The 23,195-nt window shown below is 43.1% G+C and overlaps 1 long non-coding RNA gene across 1 annotated transcript; it reads left to right on the forward strand.

Moving 5' to 3' along the window:
- Positions 1-3,786: 3,786 nt before the first annotated feature.
- On the forward strand, positions 3,787-15,104 carry LOC123151597 (uncharacterized). Its single transcript, XR_006475725.1, has 3 exons — positions 3,787-3,796; positions 7,291-7,294; positions 14,741-15,104. It is a non-coding gene; the product is annotated as an uncharacterized lncRNA (long non-coding RNA).
- The last annotated feature ends 8,091 nt before the right edge of the window (positions 15,105-23,195 follow it).

Consider the following 23,195-nt stretch of genomic DNA (forward strand, 5'->3'; position numbering starts at 1 on the left):
CGTTTTTGGATTAAACTTTCTGGCCGATTGTTTGTATGGTCTAAACCGGCCTTTATAGGTAACCGATGCTCCACTAGCTCTTGGCTTAAACCTGGCATCTCATGATATTCACATGCAAAGCAACAAACATATTCTTTCAACAGCTCTATCAACTTAGTCTTATGATCAGCTCTTAAATTTTTGTTTACAAATGTTGGCCTAGAAATTGAACCATCTCCTATATCTATCTCTTCTAATGGATCGGACGATATAAAACCTTGTCCTAATTTATCCATATCATCTAACTCTTCTATGGACTCATACATATCGTTCTCATTGGACCAATATTCTACAAGTCGCTTTTCTAACCACTCCGAGTTAGGATCCATTTAAACATATCATACGTTGGAGCCGATTGCATTCAAACAGCTTTAAAAAGACGGGCACGAAACCATTCTTGGTCGCGCTGAGATAATCGAACTCTGACAAGTCACGTCCCGTCAAGCAAGTAGCATTTGGGTGTTGCCAATCCACCGATGCCTCAGCCAAAGCAACACAGGCCGATTTATCCGCATAAATGACTTCCACTTCATTATCAAACCACTGGATCAAAAACAGGTGCATAGTAGATGGCACGCATTGGTTTGCATGAACCCAATCACGACCTAATATCACATTGTAGTTACCTTGCACTTCGGCAACAAAGAATGCGGTAGCCAAAGTTTTATTTCCCACTGTGAGCTCCACATACATCACACCTTTGGCTTTAGTTTTCTCTTTGCCTTCAAATCCATTGAGCACCATTAGTTCTTTATCAACTCTTCATCATGCAGCCCCAATTTTCTGAAGACAGAATACGGCATAAGATTCACCACAGCACCACCATCAACAAGCATCCGAGTGAGGGGTGACCCATTGATATGACCTCTGGGATATAAATGTTTCAGATGCGTTACTGGGTCTTTTGGCTTCTCGAATGTTGCGTTTTTAGGGCCAAAATCCAGCTGGGCCACTTCCCCTTTCTCATCTACAGCACAAAACTCAGCAGGTAAGTAATATACCATATTGATATCCATACCTTCATGAACCGGCGTAGACTCATAGTCCAACATATCATCCTCTTCTTCAAGTGCATCCACCGATTCTGAAATCAGTTCGAGTGAAGAAGAAGTAAGAAGTGTCGCAGGCGATGTAATAATTGTCGCATCGTCCTCCTTTGGTGGCGCAGGTGCTGCCTCGATAGGTGTAGAAGCCACTGTATCTTGTGTTTGTTTAGGCCTCCACACTTGCTTTGCGGGTAACATGGGCCGAGTGTCATTGAAGAACTTATCCCTTTGCTTCTCGGCCTCTTGTTCTATCATCTCTTGACTCCTTAACCTCTGTAATTTCCTCTTTTGTGTCTTTGTTAGCCCTGGAGGACACCACTTTGGCTGAGTATACTTAGGATCTCTCGTCTTTACTTGGTCGGTGCTTGCTTCATGGTCATTAGCTGAGTGCCTTGGCGCAATAGCAAGTATCGGCTCAGTCGGATTGCTATGCATAATCGACTGTTGTATGGTGAATGTTTCGGTGCCCAAGATGAGTGAGTTGGCATTGATTTTTTCCTTGCCTTTGCTTGACTCGACCGTTGCAGCACTTGGCGATCTAACACTCCATTCTTGCTTGCCGATCCTCTTTTGATTATCTTGCACTGGCCAATTGACACCATTGTTCAAACGGCCTCGTGTGGGATAAGAAAGCCTCTCATGAACAGGCCTCCTTGTTTCTGCCCAACCCGGATGAAAAGCATAAGGGGCATTGGGGGCTGCCACCATCCTCCATTGAAATCTCCCATGTAGTATGGCGCATAGGGGGGTGGCGGCATCCATGGTGCTGGCGCCCACGACCCATATGGCCTTGCATGGTGCTGAAAATCTTCCCGAGGAGGTGACCTTGAGCGTTTCAAATTTGATGACCGGTCAGAAATAGAACCGGTTGCTTGACTGGCATACTTGGACAACAACATATCAACAGTTGGCTTGATTTTCTTGCGCTGCACTTTAACTTCATTCCTCTTCCACTTGCCAACTTTTGGACTCTTGGGTTTGATAAATTTAACATGAGTATTTTCCTATACTTGCGGTTGCCCCCCGAGTGTAGGATTCTTGATGGTGATTTTGATCACTTCCTTGCCATCGGGATGTTTATCAAGCACAACTTGTCTCCCCAAGAACTTGTCGCCCTCCTTGTCTTTCCTGGGCTCACCAATAATGACATTAGCTTTATTGTCAGATTCGGCAACCTCCAGCCAAATGAGTACCTTCTTCCCATCCTAATCCATGGTATTCATTGGAAAAGGTTGTTTATCAACTTGCATCTCAGAAAAGTTCAATCATCCGTCATTAATGGCTGATTGTATCTATCGTCGAAAAACATTGCAATCATTAGTAGCATGAGAAAAAGAATTATGATACTTGCAATAAGCACGCCGTTTCAGCTCTTCAAATGGCGGTAAAGTATGATATATTCTAATAATATTAGCCTGCAGCAAAGCATCAAATATTCTATCACACTTAGCAATGTTAAAAGTAAACTTCATCTCTTCATCACGATTCTTATGAATCGGTTTCAGATCATTGCAAGTAAAGGGTTTGGCTTTAGATGGCCAAACAAATTCAGTAGCAAAAACATCACCCTCATCGTCCGAGTGATCACTATTATATCCGACCATATTCATCTTTGGACAATTGACTTTGTATCTGTGCACTTCTTTGAGATCTTTGCTTCGACTTTCCTGAGCCAAAGCCCTTTGTAAAACTTGGTTGATATTTAAGAACTCATAGCGTTCTAGCTTTTCTCTAATGGGAGTTCTCAAACCACTCAGTACTAAATCCGCCAAGTCCCTTTCGGTTATCACCAAACTAGAACACCGGTTTTTTGTTTCTCTGAATCTCTTGATGTAATCAGAGACCGATTCATCATGCTTCTGTTTAACCGATGTTAGATGTGACAACTTGAGTTCATTGACGCTGCCATAAAAGTGATCATGAAATTTCTGCTCTAGCTGCGACCAAACTCGAATGGAACCATGTGGTAAAGAAGAAAACCATGAAAATGTGGTACCAGTTAATGATAAAGGAAATAAACGCACTTTCAATTCATTCAATGAGCCTGCCTCACCCAATTGTGCTAAATATTGACTAACATGCTCCCATGTGGTTTTTGTGCCTTCTTGATACGTCTCCGTCGTATCTATAATTTTTGATTGTTCCATGCCAATATTCTACAACCTTCATATACTTTTGGCAACTTTTTATACTATTTTTGGGACTAACATATTGATCCAGTGCCCAGTGCCAGTTCCTGTTTGTTGCATGTTTTTTGTTTCGCAGAATATCCATATCAAACAGAGTCCAAACGGGATAAAAACTGATGGAGATTTTTTTTGGAATATATATGATTTTTGGGAAGTGAAATCAACGCGAGACGATGCTCGAGGGGCCCACGAGGCAGGGGGCGCGCCCCTGACCCTCGTGGCCACCCCGTAAGGCGGTTGATGCCCTTCTTTCGCCGCAAGAAAGCTAATATCCGGATAGAGATCGTGTTAAAATTTCAGCCCAGTCGAAGTTACGGATCTCCGGGGATATAAGAAACGATGAAAGGGAAGAATCTAAGAACGCAGAAACAGAGAGAGACAGAGAGACAAATCCAATATCAGAGGGTCTCTCGCCCCTCCCATGCCATGGAGGCTAAGGACTAGAGGGGAAACCCTTCTCCAATCTAGGGAGGAGGTCAAGAAAGAAGAAGATGAAGGGCCCCCCTCTCCCCTTCTCTTCCGGTGAAGCCGGAACGCTACCGTGGCCATCATCATCATCACCGCGATCTACACCAACACCTCCGCCATCTTCACCAACATCTCCATCACTTTCCCCCCTCTATCTACAGCGGTCCACTCTCCCACAACCCGCTGTACCCTCTACTTGAACATGGTGCTTTATGCTTCATATTATTATCCAATGATGTGTTTCCATCCTATGATGTCTGAGTAGATTTTTATTGTCCTATCGGTGGTTGATGAATTGCTATGATTGATTTAATTTTCTTGTGGTTATGTTGCTGTCCTTTGGTGCCCATCATATGATTGCACGTGTGGATCACACCCTAGGGTTATTTGTATGTTGATAGGACTATGTATTGGAGGGAAAGAGTGACAGAAGTTTCAACCTAGCATAGAAATTGATGCATACGGGATTGAAGCGGGACCAATATACCTTAATGCTATGGTTGGGTTTTACCTTAATGAACATTAGTAGTTGCGGATGCTTGCTAATAGTTCCAATCATAAGTGCATAGAATTCCAAGTCAGGGATGACATGCTAGCAGTGGCCTCTCCCACATAATACTTGCTATCGGTCTAGTAAAGTAGTCAATTGCTTAGGGGAAATTTCATAACTCCTACCACCACTTTTCCACACTCGCTATATTTACTTTATTGCTTCTTATCTAAACGGCCCCTACTTTTATTTACGTACTCTTTATTATCTTGCAAACCTATCCAACAACACCTACAATGTACTTCTAGTTTCATACTTGTTCTAGGTAAAGCGAACGTCAAGCGTGCGTAGAGTTGTATCGGTGGTCGATAGAACTTGAGGGAATATTTGTTCTACCTTTAGCTCCTCGTTGGGTTCGACACTCTTACTTATCAAAAACTATTGCGATCCCCTATACTTGTGGGTTATCAAGACCTTTTTCTGGCGCCGTTGCCAGGGAGCAATGCGTGGGGTGAATATTCTCGTGTATGCTTGTTTGCTTTATCACTAAGTGATTTTTATTTGCTGTTCTTAGTTGTTCTTTATCTTTAGTTATGGATATGGAACACGAAATACCAAAAAAATTAGGTTTACTTTCTACTCAAGGAGATGGGGGACCTCCTAAAACCCTCGATGATGGTCATGTGAAAAATATTATGTACTATAATAATCCTGAGAAAACCCCATTCAATTATGTAATGGGAGTAACGTTGGATCAATGTGAATACTTTAGGGATTACCGCTTGACACAAAAAGGGAAACTATTATGGATCAAATAAATATATTGAATTGGTATGCTAGGCAACTATGCTTGAGATATGATTATACTAGTTGCTCTAAGGTGAAGGCTCCACACCTTCCCTTTTCATGTGAATTTAATGAGAATGAAACCTTAGCTTCTTATGCTAATGGTATATATGATTACTATGATGTGGAACAAATAGAAGAATTTGTTGCTTTTAAGGGTTCTTATGAAATTGAATCTTTGTTTGAAAAGCATGAAACTTATGATGATGATGTTTATAGGCCTAAAAATTTAGCTATCTTAAAATATTTCTATGATAATTATGAATACAATTCCTATATTAATGCGCTTATTGATAAAGTCTCCACTGTCCAAGAAGAGACTAATATTCTGCAGGAGTCTATGGAAGAAGAAATTGATGAAACTGTGAGCTCATTGGATGAAAAAGATGAGGAGAGCAAAGAACAAAAGGACGAAGAGCGGATTAGCTACCCGTGCCCACCTTCTAATGAGAGTAACTCTTCAACTCATACATTGTTTAATTTCCCTTCGTGCTTACCGGAGGATGATTTCTATGATGATTGTTATGATCCCGTTGATTCTTTTGAAATATCCCTCTTTGATGATGCTTGCTATGCTTGTGGCCAAGATGCCAATATGAATTATGCTTATGGAGATGAACTTGCTATAGTTCCTTATGTTAAACATGAAATTGTTGCTATTGCACCCACACATGATAGTCCTATTATCTTTTTGAATTCTCCCAACTACACTATATCGGAGAAGTTTGCTCTTATTAAGGAATATATTGATGGGTTGCCTTTTACCGTTGCACATGATGATTTTGGTGAATATAATATGCATGTGCTTGCTGCTCATACTTGCAATTATTACGAGAGAGGAACTATATCTCCACCTCTCTATGTTTCCAATATGATAAAATTGCAAGAAACTGTTTATACTATGCATTGGCCTTCACTTTGTGTGCATGAATTGTTCTTTTATGACATGCCAATGCATAGGAAGAGAGTTAGACTTCGTCATTACATGATATATGTTACCTTGTGCTCACCACTAAATTACAAATCATTGTTAATTAAAATTGGCTTTGATATACCTTGGGATCCGGGTGGATCCATTACTGGAGCACTATATGCCTAGCTTAATGGCTTTAAAGAAAGCGCTGCCAGGGAGACAACCCAGAAGTTTTAGAGAGTCATTTATTTCTGTTGAGCGCTTTCATATAGTTTAAAAATGACAAAAATAAAGAGGGGAACCCAAAACTTTTTCAAAAAGGAAAGCGAAAGTGAGAAAGACAAGCATTGTTGAAGTGGGAGCTAGCCTTGAACTTTGTTCATGCTCACGGAAACCTTGTGAATCTTGATTACATAAACTTTTCAATAAAAATAATTATCCCCTTGTACAATTCCTTGTATTATAAAAATAATGTGCCAAGGTTTGCCTTTAGGATGTTTACATTTGCTTGATTGTTTGTATGGTGCAGGACAGAAACTTTGGCTGTAATGCGTGATTTTACTTTTTTAGCTGGAACGTCAAATGGTTCTGATTATTTTTGCACTGTCTTCCTATACAATTTTTTATTTTTCATAATTTTGGTAGAATTTTTTAAGTAACAGAAGTATGGTGAATGTTCAGATTATTAAAGACTGTTCTGTTCTAGATAGATTCTATTTTTGATGCATAGTTTGCTTGTTTTGATGAAACTATCAATTCATATTAGTGGATTAAGCCATGAAGAAGTTATATTACAGTAGACACAATGCAAAAACAAAATATGAATTGGTTTGCAATAGTACTTAGAGTAGTGATTTGCTTCATTATACTAACGGATCTTACCGAGTTTTCTGTTGAAGTTTTCTATGGATGAAGTGTTCGATGATCGAGAAGGTCTTGATGTGAGAAGAAGGAAGAGAGGCAAGAGCTCAAGCTTAGGGATTCCCGAGGCACCCCAAGTAAATATTCAAGGAGACTCAAGCGTCTAAGCTTGGGGATGCCCCGGAAGGCATCCCCTCTTTCTTCAACAAGTATCAGTATGTTTTCGGATTCGTTTCGTTCATCCGATATGTGCAAACTTGGAGCGTCTTTTGCATTTAGTTTTCATTTTTCTTTTATGCACCATGCTGCTATGAGACAATACTTGGTTGATTTATAGAATGCTTCATGTGCTTCACTTATATCATTTGAAGTTTGGATTGCCTGTTTCTCTTTACATAGAAAACCGCCATTTGTAGAATGCTCTCTTGCTTCACTTAGATCTGTTAGAGCGTGGACATACCTTTTGTAGAAAGAATTAAACTCTCTTGCTTCACTTACATCTATTTAGAGAGATGGCAGGAATTGGTCATTCACATGGTTAGTCATAAAATCCTACATAAAACTTGTAGATCACTGCATATGATATGTTTGATTCCTTGCAATAGTTTTGCGATATAAAGATGGTGATATTAGAGTCATGCTAGTGGGTAGTTGTGGATTAGTAGAAATACTTGTGTTGAGATTTGTGATTCCCGTAGCATGCACGTATGGTGAACCGTTATGTAACGAAGTTGGAGCATGATTTATTTATTGATTGTCTTCCTTATGAGTGGCGGTCGGGGACGAGCGATGGTCTTTTCCTACCAATCTATCCCCCTAGGAGCATGCGCGTAGTACTTTGTTTCGATAACTAATAGATTTTTGCAATAAGTATGTGATTTCTTTATGACTAATGTTGAGTCCATGGATTATACGCACTCTCACCCTTCCACCATTGCTAGCCTCTCTAGTACCGCGCAACTTTCGCTGGTACCATAAACCCACCATATACCTTCCTCAAAACAGCCACCATACCTACCTATCATGGCATTTCCATAGCCACTCCGAGATATATTGCCATGCAACTTCCATCGTCATCATATACATGACTTGAGCATTCATTATCATATTGCTTTGCATGATCATAAGATAGCTAGCATGATGTTGTCATTTCTATGCTAGATCATTGCACATCCCGATACACCGCCGGAGGCATCCATATAGAGTCATACTTTGTTCTAGTATCGAGTTGTAATATTGAGTTGTGAGTAAGTAAAAGTGTGATGATCATCATTATTAGAGCATTGCCCTAGTGAGGAAAGGATGATGGAGACTATGATTCCCCCACAAGTCGGGATGAGACTCCGGAATTTAAAAATAAATAAAAGAGGCCAAAGAAGCCCAAATAAAAAAAAAGAGGCCAAAGAAGCCCACCAAAAAAAAAGAGAAAAAGAGAGAAGGGGCAATGTTACTATCCTTTTACCACACTTGTGCTTCAAAGTAGCACCATGTTCTTCATATAGAGAGTCTCTTGAGTTATCACTTTCATATACTAGTGGGAATTTTCATTATAGAACTTGGCTTGTATATTCCGATGATGGGTTTCCTCAAATGCCCGAGGTCTTCATGAGCAAGCAAGTTGGATGCACACCCACTTAGTTTTCAGTCTGAGCTTTCATACATTTATAGCTCTTAGTGCATCCGTTGCTGGCAATCCCTACTCACTCACATTGATATCTATTGGTGGGCATATCCATAGCCCGTTGATACGCCTAGTTGATGTGAGACTATCTTCTCCTTTTTGTCTTCTCCACAACCACCATTCTATTCCACCTATAGTGCTATATCCATGGCTCACGCTCATGTATTGCGTGAAAGTTGAAAAGGTTTGAGAACGTAAAAAGTATGAAACAATTGCTTGGCTTGTCATCGGGGTTGTGCATGATGTGAATATTTTGTGTGGTGAAGATGGAGCATAGCCAGACTATATGATTTTGTAGGGATAACTTTCTTTGGCCATGTTATTTTGAAAAGACATGATTGCTTTATTAGTAGGCTTCAAGTATTATTGTTTTTATGTCAAATAATAGACTATTTCTTTGAATCACTCGTGTCTTAATATTCATGCCATGATTAGATATGTGATCAAGATTATGTTAGGTAGCCTTCCGCATCAAAAATTATCTTTTTTATCATTTACCTACTCGAGGACGAGCAGGAATTAAGCATGGGGATACTAATACGTCTCCGTCGTATCTATAATTTTTCATTGTTCCATGCCAATATTCTACAACTTTCATATACTTTTGGCAAATTTTTATACTATTTTTGGGACTAACATATTGATCCAGTGCCCAGTGCCAGTTCCTGTTTATTGCATGTTTTTTGTTTCGCAGAATATCCATATCAAACGGAGTCCAAATGGGATAAAAACTGACAGAGATTTTTTTTGGAATATATATGATTTTTGGGAAGTGAAATCAACGCGAGACGATGCTCGAGGGGCCCACGAGGCAGGGGGGTGCGCCCCTGACCCTCGTGGCCACCCCATAAGGCAGTTGATGCCCTTCTTTCGCCGCAAGAAAGCTAATATCCGTATAGAGATCGTGTTAAAATTTCAGCCCAATCGAAGTTACGGATCTCCGGGAATATAAGAAACGGTGAAAGGGAAGAATCTAAGAACGAAGAAATAGAGGGAGAGAGACAGAGAGACAGTTCCAATCTCGGAGGGGCTCTCGCCCCTCCCATTCCATGGAGGCCAAGGACCAGAGGGGAAACCCTTCTCCCATCTAGGGAGGAGGTCAAGGAAGAAGAAGACGAAGGGCCCCCCTCTCCCCTTCTCTTCCGGTAGCGCCGGAGTGCTGCCGTGGCCATCATCATCATCACCGCGATCTACACCAACACCTCCGCCATCTTCACCAACATCTCCATCACCTTCCCCCCTATATCTACAGCGGTCCACTCTCCCGCAACCCGCTGTACCCTCTACTTAAACATGGTGCTTTATGCTTCATATTATTATCCAATGATGTGGTGCCATCCTATGATGTCTGAGTAGATTTTCGTTGTCCTATCGGTGGTTGATGAATTGCTATGATTGATTTAATTTTCTTGTGGTTATGTTACTGTCCTTTGGTGCCCATCATATGATTGCGCGCGGGGATCACACCCTAGGGTTAGTTGTATATTGGTAGGACTATGTATTGGAGGGCAAGAGTGACAGAAGCTTCAACCTAGCATAGAAATTGATGCATACGGGATTGAAGGGGGACCAATATACCTTAATGCTATGGTTGGTTTTACCTTAATGAACATTAGTAGTTGCGGATGCTTGCTAATAGTTCCAATCATAAGTGCATAGAATTCCAAGTCAGGGATGACATGCTAGCAGTGGCCTCTCCCACATAATACTTGCTATCGGTCTAGTAAAGTAGGCAATTGCTTAGAGGCAATTTCACAACTCGTACCACCACTTTTACACACTCGCTATATTTACTTTATTGTTACTTTATCTAAACATCCCCTAATTTTTATTTACGTACTCGTTATTATTTTGCAAACCTATCCAACAACACCTACAAAGTAGTTCTTGTTTCATACTTGTTCTAGGTAAAGCGAACGTCAAGCATGCGTAGAGTTGTATCGGTGGTCGATAGAACTTGAGGGAATATTTGTTCTACCTTTAGCTCCTCGTTGGGTTCGACACTCTTACTTATCGAAAATTGTTGCGATCCCCTATACTTGTGGGTTATCACTTCTCCATTAAATTTAACAAAATCTGGAATTTTATATCCTGGATGGCATCAAAGTACTCGGGGTACGGCTTTTGGTAAATCCGATTCCGAGGTAGCTCAACTCCAAAATTCTCTCGAAGCATCTTAGCCATCTCCTCTCTAAGATTAGCTAGACCATCATCCATAGTGGACGATGCAGCTTGTGGCAGTGGCATAGAAGGAGTAGGGTTACTTACTGTAGGTAAAAATTGTGGCATATATGCCGAACCATAGTTCGGTAATGGCCGAATGGTTGTAGCTGTAGGTAGGGTTTGGTTCGGCGTTGCCACCGAACCCGGCATGCTCATGATGGGACTAATGGGTGCAGCTACAATCTGATTTGTTTGAGTAGGATAATAAGTCATTGGCATCGGAGGCGCCGATGAAATAGGTAAAGTCAGATTAGGGTTTTGCACACTAGCAGCTATACCACCATTACCACTATATGATTGAGATATATTCTTCTGAGCATTAGTATTTTCTATGAAAGTTTGATTGACTAAATTGTTACCATCAGCAATACGACTCTCAATCTCAGCCCACTGCTCAGGAGAAAAGGTAGTACTTATAGGGGTTTCAACCTACTCGGCTTGAAGAGGAGGAAACTTGATTTCTTCAATCGGAGTGATGTTGCCTTGGTGATCCTTCTTGAATTTTGCAAGGAACTCCTACAGGTCCTTGTCCTCGCGTGCCTTCTTGTACTCCTCATAGACTTGGCGATGATCGACCAACATCTCATCAAGACTGGGCTTAATGATGTTATCAGCGTCTACCTCAGATGGCTTGGGAATATCTGACATGGTGGATGATGACGATTGATCTTCTGTCCCAGTGGAGTCGCCAAAAAATGTGTTGACACACAAACACGTCACGTGTACCCTCGACGCCGGGGGGGATGCACCGCGGCTCATGTTGAAGGAGGCCTGGCCGACAGTGCGATACGCAGGACAGTCGACGGGCGCCTTTGTAGACCCGAAACCTCGCGCACCCGGGAGGGACCCCGTTAGGGATTGTGGCGGCTATGGGTTGCCCTAGGTCGATTCGCTCGCCCCTTGAGCTTCGGGATTTGCAGCTCTCAAACTCGAGGAACAGCGAAGAACGAGAGAGAAAAACGGTGGGGGGATAAAACGTAGATGAAAAAGCAGTATATTGATTTGTTCGATTGTGTGTTGTTTCAATCGGCCGTCACCCCCAACATATATAAGAGGCGGCTGGACTTCCCGTACAAGCAAAGGATTCATCTAGGCTTTCCTTACAAGAAAATTACATCAATTCACGTCCAAAACCCTAGTCAAATTCGGATTGGTTTTATCCAAACTTTCCAAAACTGTTCGGTTTAAACTGGCTGTACCTTCCGGGTCTTTTTTGTGGTGACAAACGATCTCGGATGGAAACGAGCCCAAAAGCAATCTTGACCCTTTTGACGAGACGAACAACTTTCATGTTTAACATTTTCTTATCAGAGGTCATCTTGAGGGTTAAATCAGTCACGCAAAACAGGCTATTCCCTCGCGCTACCCATCAGGCATGTGTCTGGTGGGGCGCGCCATATCGCCTCGTGACTGGGCGGCACTCCGATTTCTCTAACTTTTGCATACGACCTCGAATTGAGATGATATTTATATCAAAATCGATCATTTTGATGAGATGAACAACTTCCGTGTAGAATACTTTTCAATCCAAGATCATCTGAATAACCTTTTGATCCCATCTTCAACTTCTCATCGGATTGACTATCACAGTCTCCACCCCAGCAAGCTTTCTACCCGGGCAAGCTTTCCACACCGGCAAGGTTTCTACCCGGCAAGCTTTCACATCGGCATGGTTTTACCCCGGCAAGGATTCTACCCCGGCAAGGGTTCCTCCCCGGCAAGGTTTCTTCCCCGGCAAGATTTCTCCCCCGGCAAGATTTTCATTCAGCCGGCAAAGTTTTTCATCCCGGCAAGGTTTCTACCCCGGCAAGCCTCTACCCCGGTGTAACACCCACAATGCGGCTATATCTCCCATGTGTCGGGGCACGACTTAGAGGCATTGTCGCATGGTAGGTTTGTCACAACAGGGGTAATCTTCACACAATCCCATGTACTGAATAAGAAAGGGATAAAGAGTTGGCTTACATCATCCAGAGTACAATCAAGGTCTGACTATGGAATCAAAATAAAGAAAGACGACCCCAAATGCTAGATCCCAGATCGTCCCAACTGGGCTCCACTACTAATCAACAGGAAACGAAACAAAACAATGATCAAGATCTTCATCAAGCTCCCACTTGAGCTGGGTTGCATCACCTGCACTGGTATCATCGGCACCTGCAACTATCTGGAAGTATCTGTGAGTCACGAGGACTCAGCAATCTCACACCCACGAGATCAAGACTATTTAAGCTTATGGGTAGGAAAGGGGTAGTAAGGTGGAGCTGCAGCAAGCACTGGCATATATGGTGGATAACATACGCAAATAAGAGCGAGAAGAGAAGCAAAACAACGGTCGTGAACTAGAAGTGATCAAGAAGTGATCTTGAAACTACTAACGTTCAAGCATATCACAAGAACCGTGTTCATTTCCTAGACTCCGCCAAGAAGAGACCATCACGGCTACACACGCGGTTGATTCATTTTAATTAAGTTAACTGTCAAGTTCTCTACAACCAGACATTAACAAATTCCCATCTGCCACATAACCGCGGGCACGACTTTCGAAAGTTCAAAACTCTGCAGGGGTGTCCCAACTTAGCCCATCACAAGCTCTCACGGTCAATCAAGGATATTCCTTCTCCCAGGAAGACCCGATCAGACTCGGAATCCCGGTTACAAGACATTTCGACATTGGTAAAACAAGAACAGCAAAGCCACCCGATGTGCCGACAATCCCGATAGGAGTTGCACATATCTCGTTCTCAGGGCAACACCGGATGAGACAAGCTACGAGTAAAACCAGACCTCGAGTTTCCCCGAGGTGGCCCCGTAGGCGGCTCGGTTCGGACCAACACTTAGAGAAGCACTGGCCCGGGGCGGTTAAAATAAAGATGACCCTCAGGAGTGCGACTCCCAAGGGGAAAATAGGTGGTGGTGAGGCAAATGGTAAAACCAAGGTTGGGCCTTGCTGGAGGAGTTTTATTCAAAGCGAACTGTCAAGGGGTTCCCATAACACCCAACCGCATAAGGAACGCAAAATCAAGGAACACAACACCGGTATGATGGAAACTAGGGCGGCAAGTGGAACAAAACACCAGGTATAAGGCCGAGCCTTCCACCCTTTACCAAGTGTATAGATGCATTAATTAAAATAAGAGATATTGTGATATCCCAAAAAATCCATGTTCCAACATGGAACAAACTTCAACTTCACCTTCAACTAACAACGCTATAAGAGGGGCTGAGCAAAACGGTAACATAGCCAAACAACGATTTGCTAGGAAAGGATGGTTAGAGGCTTGACATGGCAATATGGGAGGCATGATATAGCAAGTGGTAGGTATCGCGGCATAGCAATAGAGCGAGCAACTAGCAAGCAAAGATAGAAGTGATTTCGAGTGGTAGGCCTGAGATCCCGCAAGGAAGAAGAACGAGTCCATGAAGAAGACGAACCAACGTAGTCGAACGAATCCTCACAACTCCGGAACAAAACCGAAGCTAACGAGAGAAGGAGCCCGGAAAGAAGCAAGCAACATAGTAAACAACCATCACATAAACAAGGCATGATGCACAACCAAGGATGATGCATGTTCGGTTTAATGATGCATGGCATGGCAAGGTGCACAAGCAATACTACAAGTTAAGTGGTGCTCAATATGCAACGAGTTGCATATTGACGAAACGCCACATGACTTATTTAGTTCTCTCCCGTTTAGGTACCCATCAATATTAAATGTTCTTAAACATGACAAGGGGTGAAGCATATGAAAACTACCTACCTAGGCAAGTTTAAATGAGGCCGAAACAACAAGCAACAAGTCCGGAAAAATCCTCATATGCAATTTATGGATTTGGTACTGTTCTGCCCTAAACCATATTTTAAAGTTGTTAAACATCAAAATAAAGTGAACCAAGTTATTATATGCAATTTTCCACCCCATTTACATATAAATTTTATTTAAAATGGAGCTACGGATATTTAGTTATGAAATGAAGAATCAGCGGATGAGTTGTGGTTAGGGGTGAAATGCCACTCGAACCCAGAGCTAGCTGATTCTCCCCGAAATGCGTTGAGGCGCAGCAGTTGACTGGACATCTAGGGGTAAAGCACTGTTTCGGTGCGGGCTGCGCAAGCGGTACCAAATTGAGGCAAACTCTGAATACTAGATATGACCCAAAAATAACAGGGGTCAAGGTCGGCCAGTGAGACGACGGGGGATAAGCTTCATCATCGAGAGGGAAACAGCCCGGATCACCAGCTAAGGCCCCTAAATGACCGCTCAGTGATAAAGGAGGTGGGGGTGCAAAGACAGCCAGGAGGTTTGCCTAGAAGCAGCCACCCTTTAAAGAGTGCGTAATAGCTCACTGATCGAGCGAGGAAATGTCCGTTGAAAATAAAGCGAACCAGTGGGGCTTAAAAGTCACTCTTTGAATAGTTTTTCAGACCGTTAAGTTGTCAATCTTTCCAATGATGAGGCTCCAAAGTTTATTACATTTCCTGGTCTGCCGAGGACAGCACTAGATTGATTGCTTACCGACTTTCATTCAGATACCAACCCATCTTTTTATCAAAAGCATGGAAACTATCTAATCGAAAAGCATTTTAGCATGGCATTTATGCAAAAATTAAACAAACCGCAAGTTTCAACATTTTAAACATGGATGAAAATTACAGATTATGAAAGTATAGGAAAAACTGAGCATTTTACATATATGACATGATCTATTTGGATGCATGGATAAATAGTTATAGGCAATGCAAAAAATGATGGCATTTCTGTAAATAGGAATGCACTGGAAAAAATACTAAAATACACAGAATGGAAAACAATATGCACGGGCCGAATTGCATCCAGTGCAGTGGCCGAGGAGATGAGCGGGCCTAAGTGGGTGTGGGTGTGCAAAAAAATTAACAGGAAAATAGAGCAAAATGGGGGCCAACTGGGTCTTGGTCCCACAACCTCCTGTATAGAGTGGCAAAGCGCTGACCAGCTGGCCTGACTGAGTGTTTGGATAAAAAAAGGGCGTGACTGGACTTGAAACGAATCAAAGGCCAGGCCTTCTGGATCACAGACGAACTGGGTGATGACGCCGACGAGCAAGAGGGCGACCGTCGCGACCACAGGCCGACGGCGGGGGTGCAGGAATAGGTGAGTGTGTGTGTGTGGCGTGACGGGTGCGTGCGCAGGTGGTGAAGCGCTTCGAGAACGAGCTCGAGCAGGATCTCGTCTCGGCCACGGTCGTGAGGAACGGCGAGGCACTGGCTGCGTTGGGTGATGCAAAGGTGCGGGCATGACCTACGGGTATTATAGTGTGTGGACCGGCGAGGGAGCAGCGGCATGAGCATGGAAGCAAGCGGTCGCAAGCGCACGCAAGGAGCAGAGAAGAACAAGGCGGGTGAACTCGTCGGAGGAACTCCGGCGACAAAACTCACAGATGAAGGCACCGAAAGATACTGTGCTACAAGGAGATCCTAAAGGTGCTACGGATGCATTATAAACATGAACGACCTCGCCGGCGATGAGGTCCCGCGGGTGCGCGTGGAAAACGGCAACGACGACGACTGAGTATGACGGGGAAGGAGATGGGATGGAGCAGCGGCTCACCATGGGGGTGCTGCTAAAGTCGGTGGACTCGTCGGGAAAGCAGAGGAGCCGGCGTGGGGTTGCGTTGATCGTCGGTGTTCATGAAGTAGAGGAGGCAGAGGAAGAAGACGAAGAAGTGGACGACGGCGTGGAGGCGATCTAGGGTAGGGAAGACATCTCAACGGACGTAGATGATGTCGAGGAAGAAGATGCACATGCCAGAGATGACCATGGTGGCCTCCGACCACGCAAGCGACGGGGAAGCTCTCGGTGGTGCTCTCTCTTTCTCTGTTCCTTGAGGAAAAAGAGGAAACAGAGGTGAGGGAAAAGGGTTGGTGGCACGAGGAGGGAAGGGCGAAGTCTAGGGCTGCAGGGGGGGCTTGCGTGGTAGGTTATGTAGTAGCAGGGGCTCTTGTTCCGGCCGTCAAATCAGTCAGGGTGCCAATATGGAGCCCCTGGATGCGCTGCCGTACAGGAGAGAAGAAGAAGAAGAGGAGCGCTACTGCTGGTGGGCTGGATGGGCTGCAATGGAGGGAGTAAGTGGTTGCGCTAGACCATGGCTGGGCTGAGGCGCTGGGCTCTCTTTCTCTATATATTCTTTCCATTCTCATTTTCTAGAACAGAAAGCACTTGGAGGAAAAGAATCGATCGGCAGGAATGGAATTTGATAGATAAGAATATATGTGTGGAGTCCTGGAAATATGCACATTTGAAATGAATTGGTTTGGCAATTTTTTTGAGGTAGAAAAATAATTCAAGTTTGAATTAAATTCAAACTTGAGCCATTTTTGAACCCAACCAAATCAAACCAAGCTGGGCCAAAATTTAACAGGGTGGTTACTGACATGGTGTAGGATTTACAGGGATAAGATGAACATTAATGGGGGAGTGAAAATGGCACTTGCCAAAAGAAAGAAATAGAAGGAGAGGTGGTGATGAGTGAAGGGGGAAGATGATGCCATGACTCACATAGAAACATGTCACAATGCAATATGCTACCATATGAAGATGCACATGAAGATGGGGATATGCACAAAGACACCAAGCATAATGCAAACACATGATGAGGCCATGATGCGACAATGAATGGCAAAGTGAAATATGACAATAAATGACAAGACAAAGCAAAAAGTAAAACAACAAACAAAAACAAAAAATGGAACCCAAAGTAATTGGAATAGATCAAGTGGATATATTGCCCGAAAAGGGAAGTTTCACATTTGGGGTGTTACAACTCTCCTCCACTACAAGAGGATCTCGTCCCGAGATCTAGGGATGGCATCAGAGGGAAGCAGAAAAGGAAGAGAAGAGGTAAAACTAAGTTGCTTCTTTGACAAATAAGTGAAACCAAAGGACCTTGCGAGGTTGAACAAATTGAAAGAAGGAATACAACGAAGATGAACAAAGTTGAAAACACTCTGTTAGAAAAGAGGAACAAGGAACAATACCAGAAACTTGTAGGTTGAAAGACATAATAAAAAGGGTTGCAATGGACAAGAAGTACATGCAAGCACTCCGGTAGAAACGAGATGTACAAGGAACGATAGAGATGAATTACGACAACACTCCAGTTAAAACAAGATATAGAGGGAAAAAGAATGATATAATCTGGACAACACTCCGACTGTAAATGGACGGAATTGAACATGATCTTGACAAGATGAGAAGATACTTGATGAAATGAACAACACACTAACTCCGGAACTATTTAAATAATGGCACAAGGGGTAAGAAAGATTTCAGACAGCACTCCGGTTGAGAAAGGAGGCAAAACTTGATAGAATGGGAAGAACTTGAAAAGAGGGCACAATACTCCGGTTAAAAGGATAAGCAAGGAAAAGAACATGATCTTGAGAATACGAGATGATTGGTCGAACAGGGCAACATCACAATGCCTCTGTAACAAATGTAAGAATGGAATCAAAAGAACGGAGGAGAAAACAACATCTTCTACCTCAAATGAGCTTGAAAAAGCATCTTTAGGAGAAGGGTCGAATGGAGTTGTTGGAAAACCAACAACGAAAAGAGTAAGCTTGATGTGGGCTTATGGAAGACATCTCAAAATTATGAGGTGACAACCTGCCACTCACGGAAAAGATTTGATTGAGAGCTAGAAAAGATAAAAAAACTTCTTCCACCGAGGTGATAAGAAAACTTGGATCATAGGTAATCATCACAAAGAGCAACATTCCAAATGGAAGGCTTTAGGTGAAATCTATACCAAGATAACCTCCAACGAAGAAATTGATGGGTTGCAAAGGATCTCATGAACGAATTGAAAATGATGGGTTTAAATATGTCATTCCGGGCAGCTTATGAAACATGAAACATGAAGGAAATTGTCAAGAGTGACATAACACCACCTCAAAAGATGAGATATGAAAGAATTGCACTTCGGAATGCAAGATGAAGAATGCTTGGACTCCACCAAACAAGACATGTGTTGAACACCTTGTTTATTTTAGATTATAGCTTTGCGGATCATAACTTCGAGAGATATCTTGAAGAACAATTGAAGAATGAAAAGAAGCCTTGACGAACCACCATATAGCCTCCATGAAGAATTTCTGTAAAGAGAATGAGAAAAGAACTCCAGTAATAAAAGGATGATCAAAAAGAAAGAGAAGTTGAGAACACAAGGTGAAGCCTTGCGATGATTTAGATGGAGCTTCGCGACGAGATAAAGCGGAAAAACGCGGAACTCCGGAAAATAAAGATGAACAAAAGAAATCAAGAATTTTGATGAACCTCCGGAATAAGGAATTAATCACTTGGATAAAACAAGAATAAGGATTACATTATGCTTATCCTTCATCAATTAAATTGATGACAAGCAACGGATTTGACATACTACTTATTCTCGTAGAAAGGATTAAGATAGATATAGTGCAAACTTGAGGAGGTCTTCAACGATCCGCCGGTAGGATTTGGAAAGAACGAATGAATTGATATGATAACGAAGGAAGATAAATCTTTAATGAACCGCCGTAATAATTGAAAATGAAAGTATCAAAGACACAATTCACCGGGAAAAATTGGAAAATGAATGAAGATACTAGAGGGAATTTAGATACATGAGAACAAAGAGATCATGAACCGATTAGAGGATATTTGAAAGATGCACCGGTAAGATTGGAGAACAAGAGCTAAAAGCTGAGAATGAATAAACCCGAAATGATGGCCTTCGAAGAATCAAACTGAAAAGACACCTGAATTGCTCCGGATGGGTGAAAAGAATTCTCACAATTGCAAACAATGATGAGAGGATGGCATAAAGCTAGCACCATGAATCTTTGGAAGTACGGGTAAGGATTTAAGAGGAACTCTTCTTCGGTCTTAAAATGTTGATAATGATGATGAGAAATACCACCTTGAATTGTTGAGGCACTCCGGAATGGAAATTAGAAAGGTTGAACCAATGATGAAAAGAATGTGAAAGATCTTGGAGAAGGCATTAGACTGATGATAACTCATTCTCACGTCAAACTTGGAAAAGAATTTGAGAGTAACTCTGGGAAGATTAGAAGAGTCAGGTAAGATCCTGGGAAAAGACCTGTGGGTTAGGGCCCACTCAAGAGAAACACCGTTGATGATTTAAAAGATAGATTGCGCCGGTTGAATTAAATGGCTTGAATGAAATAACATCCTTGAAAGAGCTTGAACGAAAGCAGAGTGTTAACACGAATCTTCGAGATATCTTGAGCACTCCGGAACAATTGAATAGCGAGAAGTGGATGATTAAGAGGTGCACCGGCACGAGAAAATATTTGAAACAAGGAAATGATATGATCAACAAAGCTTGACTTGAATCCACCGGAGAAGAAAAGAGAACGAAGAATGATAAACTTGTAGAGCATCTTCATGATAACCACCGAGTAAGAACTTTGAAGGAAAAGAATGAAGAAACTTCACATCAATAAAACGATACTTGATTAAGATATCTGAGTCCTTGAAGAAGAAGGGTGGGAGGGCGGGGAAAATAAAGACAACTTGGGACGAATGAAACAAACACCGTTGAGAATACTTAGAGTTGATCTTGTTAATGTTGAAAATGATCGGATCCACTTGAAGAGGAACACACCAGTTGAAAAGGATTGACATGACAATCTCGATTATCATGAAGGATTAGTATTCACATAGAAATGTGAGAACACCGCTTAGGAAAAGGTATGGATTCAACACTTGACTTCGAAGCAACTCGAATACCACAACTCAAAACAAAACAAAGGATTGGCTTGTAGAATAAGCTGGAACAAACATATGATAGACCCCATATCATATCATGTGTCTGTCGGAAAGATGTTCTAGGAGATACTTGAATGCCCACTTATAAACTCCCGAAACTTTCTGGTTATGCAATCAGGTGCTGGGGATATAGGGGAAGCATAATATCTGACCCAAACTAACAATCCCTACATCCAGCTGTATCCATCCGTCAACACATAACCAAGAAACCTTTGGAAATCGTTTACCTCAACCTTCGAGAAGCATCCGTTATACGAGTTATGGCATGTAACGCCCTCGATGCGGCTATATCTCCCACGTGTCGAGGCACGACTTAGAGGCATAACCGCATTGAAAGCAATGTCGCAAGTTAGGCAATCATCACAACATCCTATGTAATTCAAATAATAAAGGGGAGGTACATAGTTGGCTTACACTCGTCACGTCAATCAAAGTACATAAATAGCATTACAACATTCAAACACTCATGGCATGACTACGGTGCCAAAATAAAAGATAACCCAACATGCGACACGGTCCCGATCACCCCCAACTGGGCACCACTACTGTTCATCAGGGAAAGACACGTAGTAACATTGAGAGTCCTCGTCGAACTCCCACTTGAGCTCAAGCGCGACACCTAGAGCGGAATCATCAGGCCCTGCATCTGGTTTGGAAGTAATCTGTGAGCCACAGGGACTCAGCAATCTCGCCCCCTTGCGATCAAGACTATTTAAGCTTAATAGGTAAGGCAAGGTAAAATATGTGGAGCTGCAGCAAGCGACTAGCATATATGGTGGCTAAACTATTCGCAAAAGAGAGCGAGAAGAGGAGGCAAAGCGCGAGCGAGAAACTAGAGAGCAACCTGCGCAAGCATTACTCCAACACCGTGTTCACTTCCCGGACTCCGTCGAGAAGAGACCATCACGGTAACACACTCAGTTGATTCATTTTAATTAAGTTAAGGTTCAAGTTATCTACAACAGGACATTAACAAATTCCCATATGCCCATAACCGTGGGCACGGCTTTCGAAAGTTCAAATCCCTGCAGGGGAGTCCCAACTTAGCCCATGACAAGCTCTCATGGTCAACGAAGGAATAGACCTCCTCCCGAGACGTTCCGATCAGGCTCGGTATCTCGGTTCTTCAAGACGCTTCGACAGGTTAAAATAAGACCAGCAACACCGCCCGAATGTGCCGACAAATCCCGATAGGAGCTGCACATATCTCGTTCTCAGGGCACACTCAGATAGGTCAAGCTACGAGTAAAACCAACCCTCGAGTTTCCCCGAGGTGGCCCCGCGGGCTGCCTGGTTCGGACCAACACTCAGAGGAGCACTGGCCAGGGGGGGTTTAAATAAGATGACCCTCGGGCTCCAGAAACCCAAGGGAAAAAGAGGCTAGGTGGCAAATGGTAAAACCAAGGTTGGGCATTGCTGGAAAAGATTTAATCAAGGTGAACAATCAAGGGGTTCCCATTATAACCCAACCGCGTAAGGAACGCAAAATCCGGGAACATAACACTGATATGACGGAAACTAGGGCGGCAAGAGTGGAACAAAACACTAGGTGAGAGGCCGAGCCTTCCACACTTTACCAAGTATATAGATGCATTAAGATAACATGGCAATATAATAATATCCCAACAAGTAAATAAATGTTCCAATAAGGAACGGTCTCCAATCTTCACCTGCAACTAGCAACGCTATAAGAGGGGCTGAGCAAAGCAGTAACATAGCCAATCAATGGTTTTCTAGGACATGGTGGGTTAGAGGATTGACATGGCAATTTGGGAGGCATGATAAGCAAGTGGTAGGCATCGTAGCATAGGCATAGCAAAAGAGCGAGCATCTAGCAAAGCAAAGATAGTAGTGATTTCGAGGGTATGATCATCTTGCTTGCAAAGTTGTCAGAGTTGACTGGATCCTCGAAAGCAAACTCAGCGGGCTCCTCGTTAGCGAACTCGTCTCTCGGCTCTACCCAAACAAGACAAACAATCAAACGGAACACAATCAACCATGTGCAAAGCTCAAACGATATGATGCAAGGATGGTATGCTATGCGGGATGCGATGCGGGATGCATATGCAAGATTTGACAAGGGATGCAAGAACCTGGCCTCAACTTGGAAATCCGAGTGTGCCACTGGAAAGGTGAGATGAAATCGCTTGAAAACGATATAAAGATCACCGGAATCGGAGTTACATTTTGGAAATGGCAAGCGATTCAAATATGACCATGTTCTGGGATTTACAGCAAGTAGCCATCTAAATGCAACAAGATGAACATGCTACAGCACCCAAACATGGCATCAAAATACATGACAGGAATCCATACATGATGCTTAACAAAAGTCTAGCACAACGCGATAAACAAGGGCATATGAACTAGGGTTTCGGGAGAAAGTCAACCCTCGGGATCCAGATCCAGATCCGGACACTGTTCACACGCGGAACGAGGATCGTCGGAGACGGAGTCGAGGTCGCCGGCCGGAGCTTCGTCGGGGACGCCGGAGTCGCGGATGAGGAGGGGGAGGACCGGCCGGATCTCCCCTGGCGGCAAGGCAAGGCGGACGGCGGGTGGCGGCGGTGGCCGCGGCGGCCGGACGTGGCGTACGGCGGCGCGGCGGAGGAACGGCCGGCGAGGCG

This window comes from Triticum aestivum, chromosome 7A (assembly GCF_018294505.1).
Source record: "Triticum aestivum cultivar Chinese Spring chromosome 7A, IWGSC CS RefSeq v2.1, whole genome shotgun sequence".
Taxonomy (NCBI): Eukaryota; Viridiplantae; Streptophyta; class Magnoliopsida; order Poales; family Poaceae; genus Triticum; species Triticum aestivum.